Source organism: Vipera berus (assembly GCF_964194415.1).
Source record: "Vipera berus genome assembly, chromosome: 3".
Classification (NCBI taxonomy): Eukaryota; Metazoa; Chordata; class Lepidosauria; order Squamata; family Viperidae; genus Vipera; species Vipera berus.
Window position 1 is genome coordinate 1,367,168 of NC_138204.1, and position 6,344 is coordinate 1,373,511.

Genomic DNA, 6,344 nt, shown 5'->3' on the forward strand with positions numbered 1-6,344 from the left:
TAAAGCTAGGCTGGCTGAGGAATTCTGGGAGTTGAAGTCCACCCGTCTTAAAGCTGGGCTGGCTTAAAGCTAGGCTGGCTGGGGAATTCTGGGAGTTGAAGTCCACCCGTCTTAAAGCTGCTGGGGTCGAGAAGCTCTGATTTAATGGCAGCTGTTTCTTGAGGCAGGTAGAATTGGAGTGAGAGGCAGACAGACAAGCCAGCCAGGGGGTCTCCCTTAGCGACCAAGAGAGTGACTTGTCGCCCCAAGGGAGCCCCAAAATGCTGCATTGGTTGTTAAGCATGGAAGCTGACAAGGGTGGGGGGGAGAGGGAGGGGGGCGGGCAGGCTACGGAGCACCCTGGCACTGTGTGAAGTAGTTTGTGACCAGCTGAAGTGAATAAAAGATCTTTTAAGTGGAGATTGCCTTGTGGTCTCCTTTCTCATTAAACCGCCAAAGCACTCGCCTCTCTCCCTTTGGGAGCCTAGCAAACCAATGCCACACACACACACACACCACCCCAGTTGCAGAGGCAGGGCAGTGAAGGGGAGCACTCTGGACATGGTCAGGGACCATCGTTCCTTTGGTAGTCCTCGGTTTACGACCATTTATTTAGCGACCTTTCAAAGTCACAGCAGCAGGGGTGACTTCTCACTGGTGCTCGTATTTAATGACTATCATACACGAGATCAAAATCTTGGCAACCGGTCGTGCACTTAGGACAACTGTGTATTTATGACCTTCCCAGCTGGCTTCCAAGAGGCACAATAAATAAATAAATAGAATAACAGAATAACAGCTGGAAGGGACCTTGGAGGCCTTCTAGTCCAACCCCCAATGCAGGAAGCCGGTTGCGCTTAACGACTGCATGATTCACTTCATTGCAGTGACTCGCTTAACAACCATGGCATAAAGGTGATAAAATCAGGCGTGGCTCACTTAACAACTGCCTTGCTTAGCAACAGAGATTTGTAGTCTAAATTATGGTCATAAGTCGAGAACTACCTGTAACTCACCCATCGATCGGGGAAAGCACAAGATGAGACAGTGGCGTGTTTCCATACATTCTAAATCGATGTTTTTTTCAACCTCAGTGACTTGAAAAGGGGTGGACGTCAACTCCCAGAACCCCCTGGGTATCAATTCCCAGAATTCCCTGGCGCTCATGCATTCCTTTTCATGCATATCCCCATTGTGGCCTGCTTGCTCTCTTGTAATCCCTTCTTCTGCAATCTCTCCCCTCTAGGGGATAAGAGAGAGGGAGGGAGGGAGGGAGGGAGAGAGACGGGCGTGACTGACTGGAGCTTTCTGGGAGTTGAAGTCCACCTTTGTTCAAATTGCCAAGGCTCAGAAAGGCCAAACTAATTCAACGATTGGGCCAAATTTCATTTTTCCATATCCTAACCAGAGATTGAAGAGAGATGTGTAGCCAAGGCGGAAGCTTTCCAGCAAATTCTTCAGCTGTGGCCTCCGTCATTCCCGGCCAGACCAGATGGGACTGAAAGCAGTGGGGTTTAAGCCACCCCACCCCCCAATTGGTAAGGGTCCTTCAGTCCCCAAAGGCAGCACCTAGACTTCATGGCCAAAGTGGCACCGCACGTGTCGTGACGCTGCACAAATAACCCACGTTGGGGGGGTCCGTTTCATGCAACAGGAGAATATAGCAGAGGGGCCCAGACGGGCAAGGGGGATCGTGAGGGTCCTAATGGCACCCCGTGAAGATACTTACGGTGCAAGCAACTTGAGTCTCTGCTCTAGGCTCCTTTGGCCCCTGAAGGCTGAGACCCCCCCCCCTTAAGTCCAGCTCCTGCTCTCCATCTTTTATTCATGAACATCCCCCCCCACCTTTGTTTCTCAGCCCCGCCTTCCAGGCAGCGGACAAGAGATAAGCACCGTAAAATAAAAATCAATGCAGCCAGCAAGAGTAATAAAAGTGGGAAAGAGAAAAAACAAACACCCAAACCTCACGGATAAAAAATAATAATAATAAATACATCCCATTGATATCCCTAAGCAAACATAAATTAAAAACCTGCCTGGATAGAAAATGTTGTGTGGTTGTTTTTTTTTTTCTTTGAAGGGTGGGGAGGGGTGTCTTTCTGGAAGATGGAGAAGGAGGGGGGAGAGCTAGAAAAATGTCAGGAATCTCACTGCATTTGGGTTAATTGCATCCCCTCCCCAAGCCAGACACAGTCAAGCAACACAATAGCAGTCTTCCAATGTTTGAGGGGCTGCCCCAAAGCAGAGGGGGGGTCTCCCCCCTCGTCTCCAAAACCCCTAAAGGCAGGACAAGAAGCAACGGACGGAAACTCACCAAGGAGAGAAGCAACCTGGAACTAAGGAGGAATTTCCTAACAGTGAGGACAATTAACCAGTGGAACGGCTTGCCACCAGAAGTTGTGGATGGAGGATTTTAAAAAAAGAGAGAGAGAGAGAGAGAGAGAGATTGGGCAACTGTTTATCCAGAATGGCACAGGTGCTTGAGCAGAGGGTTGGACTAGAAGACCTCCAAGGCCCCTCCCAACTCTGGTATTGTGCTATAGTTCACCGTCTAGTCAAAGAGGAATTTTTCCATGTGCACATACCAATACACACCACAAGGACACAACGGATTGTGTAGATGACCTTGGGGGAGAGGGATGAGAGAGGAGGTAGCCCAAAGCTGCATAATAGGTGAAGATACTCCCTAACTTCTCAGGCTGTAAAAGAGACGGTGGGAGAGTTTTGTACTTTCAGATTTGCAAGATTTTGTTAATGCAGCCTTATAAAAAAAACAAAACAGAATTAGTTTGTCTAGTCCGGTTTCCTTCCTGGTTTACCTGGAAGGGTTGGCATCGATCTTGTAAGTCTGAAAATGGTCCTTGCTGCTCCTGCTTGTAACTGCTCGATCCATTAGGGTGGATCCCGGTCAGGTGCAGAAGGGCAGGATCGCAAGTGACGTTCCAATGAAACTGATTTATTCCTTCTGGTGCCTAGGCACAAGAATCTAGATCAGGGCTCTTCAAACTTGGTCCTTTGATAACTTGTGGACTTCAACTCCCAGAATTCCTCAGCCAGGCACACGTGCCTGGCTGAGGAATTCTGGGAGTTGAAGTCCACAAGTCATCAAAGGACCAAGTTCGAAGAGCCCTGATCTAGACTAAGGTTAGCACTACTTTGGTATTAGATAGGGGTCAATGGAATTCAAAAGAGGTTGGACTTAGTTTGCAGCTACATTGGGATTCCAGGCTAATTCCTCTCTTGACTCTAACCCCAGGTGTGCCATGCCTTCTAAATTTTATCCTCTGGGCGTTCAGCGACTCCTCCTTCTGTTCTCTGGTTGTTTCATAGGCACATCTTTTCCTCCTCCCCCAAAGTCATCCACACCGCCCTTTACACAGAGGTGGTCCCCTCCAGGCTGGGCGCAGGCCCAAATCACACAGTGGCAGAGCTTACACTATACACTCTTCCCCGAAACCCCACAAGCTCGCGTGAAACCCAGAGGTCAGGGCAAAACGTCCCTCCGGTCACTTCCTCAAGACTCTGCCGAGTAGCTTGCGCAACAGCCCTGCAGAGCAGACTTGGTGCTGGTTCTCTTTAGAGATCATTTTAAGATCCGTGGTGGCGCAGTGGTGAGAATGCAGTATTGCAGGCTAACTCACTGCCAGCAGTTTGATCCTGACGGGGCTCAGCGTCGATTCAGCCTTCCATCTTTCCAAGGTGGGTGAAACAAGGACCCAGGTTGTTTGGGGGGGGGGCAAGAGGCTGACCCTGTAAACTGCCCAGAGAGGGCTAGTGCTATTTTCTCAGCTCCTGGTTTAGCTTAGTGATCAGGATTGCCTGCTGGTCTCTCCCGACCATTGATCCATCCTGATCCCGCGTCGCTGTCTGAGACCAGCCAGGCCAGACGGAAGAATCAGAAGCCGGCAGATGCCGTGAAGCCGGGCGCCTGCAATTCCTGCCCACCATCGGAGCAGCAGCGAGAGAATTCATTTCCACCGCAGCTAATCACTCCGGGGGTGGGGGGAGCCGCTTTTCTTGGCTAATGAGAACACAGCTCACCTACTAAGCTACAATGGAATCTGGCTTAGCAGGCTGTGTGATCACATCCCGTGGAGCTGAGCACCCGGGGCTCCAGCCCTAAAATCACGGACAGGTAATGAGGGCTGACAGGGAAACAATCTGCTTTGCTAAATCCGCCCAAAGATTGGAGTGGGATGGGCAGTTGAACTGGCACGGCCCTGGGAAAGGATCCCCACCCCACCCTCTCTGGATGCTCTGGGCCTCACGGAGATTCTGCCACCCGCCCCACACACACACACGTTGGCGTGTGGCAGTCGGTGGTGGAGAGGGTGTGGGGCCGGGTGTTGGCGGGGCAAATCCAGATGCCTTGCTAGTCGCCAGCCTGGAGCTCTGCCCGAGAGGCTGATAAACAGAAGCCTTTGGGGAAGGGATGGGAAGGGAGAGGGGAGGGAAAGGATGAGAAGGGAATAGATGAAGAATGGAATGGAAGGGTTGAGAATGGAATAGGTGGAGAAGGGAGGGAAGGGATGAGAAGGGAATAGATGAAGAATGGAAGGGAGGGGAAGGAAGCGAAAGGGAAGGGGTGAAAAGGGAATAGACGAATGGAATGGAATGGAATGAGAAGGGAAGGGAGAGGGAGAAGGGAGGGAATAGATGAAGGGAGGGGAGGGGAAGGGAATAGATGAAGGGAAGGGAGGGGGAGAAGGGAGAACGGGGAGGGTAGAGGCAAGGGAAGGGTAGGAGGGACAAACGGATCTGGGGGAAAGGAAAGAAAGAGTTGGCTAGCCTGTGGAACTCGGGGCCACCAGGGTTCCAGCTCCCCACTTCGGAAGGCTTTCAAAGAGACCCGATTCCCCAACCGTGTTTCTCTTCCACCTCCAGAGACCTGCTTTGGAACCCATTGGGTGAAAACCCCCTGGGGGGGGAGAAGAGAGGGGCTACCTGGGTTGCAGGACACCCCCCCCACACACCCACACACTACATTAGCCCAGGGAGAAGCAGGGCGCAGGACCAGAGGTGCCTCATTTGAGGGTCCGGGAGGGAGGCAGCCCCACGGCCTTTCCTCCCACCACGGACCCTTTTGCTCTCCCTCCTCCCCCCCCCCGAGAACAGGGCAAACCAGGCAGGCAGGCCCGGTAGGAGAGGAGTGGGGGTCTCCCCAGATCTCCGCCCTCCTAAGAGGCCCAGACAAACGTACAGAGCATCACGTCTCTCGCCCACCCCCCCACCCCACCCCTGGCTACCTACAACGGGATACAAGGTTAAATGGTGCAGAACCCTGTAAGTAGCCTGATTGTCTTGTCACAAATGAAATACGCACCACGGCAGCTCCAGGTTGGGGAGGGGAGAGGAGGGGGGGGGGTCTATTCGGGCAGAATCTGGAGCCCCGAGCATCCTTTTCCCAGGGACCTGCGCTGACAGACCCAGGGTGGGCGCCTTCCTCCCGGCAAAAGGAAGGGGAGGGGGCCAGCCGGTCCAAGGGCCGGTAGGGAGGAGATGGGGGGGCTGCTACACCCACCCACCCCCCACGGTCTTACCTCCTCCCTCCCCTCCTTTAGGGATGAGCCAGGGAGGAGAGGCAAAGCCAATTGCGCTTCGTTGCTGCCCTCCGATTCTGCCTTTCCAAAGGGAGGAAGCAAAAGCCCTCAGACCCCCACGTACGGGAAGTTCATTTAGTGACTGCTCCAACGTCACGACAGCACTGGAAAAAGTGACTTATGGCCCTTTTTTCACACTTAACGACGGCTGCAGCATCCCCACGGTCGCAGGACCGAAATCCAGACGCTTGGCAACTGGTTCACATTTACGACGGTTGCTGTGTCCAGGTGTGTGTGTGTGTGAGACGTGATCCCTTTTGAGACCTTCTGACAAGCCAGTGGGGGAAGCCAGATAACAACCGGGTGGCTAACTTAACAGCTGCGGCAGTTCGCTTAATGACTGTGGCAAGGAAAGTCGTAAAACGGGGCAAAACTCACGTAACCCGTCTCATTTAGCAACGTACATTTTGGGCTCAATTGTGGCCGTACGTCGAGGACGACCTGTGCTGGGTGGGTGGGTGGGTGGATGGCGGGCCATTCAAAGCACCGGAGGGTTTGAAAGGATCCAATTGATCTATTAAGAGAGGAGCCACTTCAGGAATCCCCAATGACTGGCTATTCACTCCAATGGACAGTAACCACAAACACTGACCCAGGACGCAGCTATGGAGGGGGGGGTCTTTGGGTGTCCCCCCCCAACACTCCTGAAGTCTCCCAGGGAGGTGGTCTTATTGGCAAGCCTGGGAATTTGTCTTTCAGAGGTATAAGAAGACCCCAGACCTCTGCCTCTGGAAATCCACTGGCTGGCAGAGGGGCTACAGAGGG